Here is a 1,099-nt window from a genome sequence, read left to right on the forward strand (position 1 = left end):
AGGAGGAGGAACAGGAAATAGAAGACGTGAGGAGAAGACAGAGGGGGCAGGAAGAGATGGACACAGGAGAAGAAGCAGATGGGCAGAGGGGGGGGGGGGCGGTTGAACAGATGGAAAAAGAGAGTAGCGAGGAGCAGATGGACAGAGAAAGGAAGGTGTAGCATAGGGACAGAGAGAGGGGCAGGACGAGAGAGTGGGGGTGGGTGTGGCGGACAGGGATAGGGCGAGGGAGGTGTGCAGCAAGTTTGTAATAATGGGGCCCTGTTTACAACCATCGTAGATGATATTCAAAGAAGGTGGCGAGAATGTCGAATTGTTATCATAAGTTTGCAACTTCAAAAGGCGCTCATACCTGCAATTAGGACTTCTGTAAGTCATTACGCCAACGGCCTTGCCGCAGTGGTAACACCGGTTCCCGTCAGATCACCGAAGTTAAGCGCTGTCGGGCAGGGCTGGCACTTGGATGGGTGACCATCCGGTCTGCCGAGCACTGTTGGCAAGCGGGGTACACTCAGCCCTTGTGAGGCAAACTGAGGAGCTACTTGAGTGAGAAGTAGCGGCTCCGGTCTCGTAAACTGACACACCGCGGGAGAGCGGCGTGCTGACCACATGCCCCTCCCTATCCGCATCCAGTGGCGCCTGTGGTCTGCGGATGACACGGCGGCCGGTCGGTACCGATGGGCCTTCATGGCCTGTTCGGGAGGAGTTAAGTTTTTTTAATAAGTCATTACACAGAATAAAGGATGCGTTGGTTTTGTTCCTGGATTGCTTACTTCGAAGGTCAACTTTGTGTGTTACATCATAAATATTCAGTTACTGTGTAAGATGAGATTATGTCGCTTTTGCAGTCGCGAGGGGATCTTCCGAATCGCTGTTGTAAAACGTTGCATGGATCACATCAGACCCGTTTAATACGGCCATGTGAATCAGTTTGGTTGTATTAGTGACGAAGGAAACATGCTGCAGCATGGCCGATCTGATACGAACACCTTCTTACTACCACCGCTACTCCAGAGTCTTAGGAGCCGAACTGTGATTCCAGAATCAGCTCGTTCAGTATAAGATCGAGTTACAACTCGTATCATCAGTGCGGTTCTTT

General features: G+C 51.3%; 1 pseudogene; it reads left to right on the forward strand.

The window, feature by feature from the left end:
• The first annotated feature begins 381 nt into the window (after positions 1 to 381).
• Positions 382 to 499, forward strand: LOC126095917 (5S ribosomal RNA; annotated as a pseudogene).
• Positions 500 to 1,099: the final 600 nt, after the last annotated feature.

The sequence above is a fragment of the Schistocerca cancellata genome, chromosome 8 (assembly GCF_023864275.1).
Source record: "Schistocerca cancellata isolate TAMUIC-IGC-003103 chromosome 8, iqSchCanc2.1, whole genome shotgun sequence".
Classification (NCBI taxonomy): domain Eukaryota; kingdom Metazoa; phylum Arthropoda; class Insecta; order Orthoptera; family Acrididae; genus Schistocerca; species Schistocerca cancellata.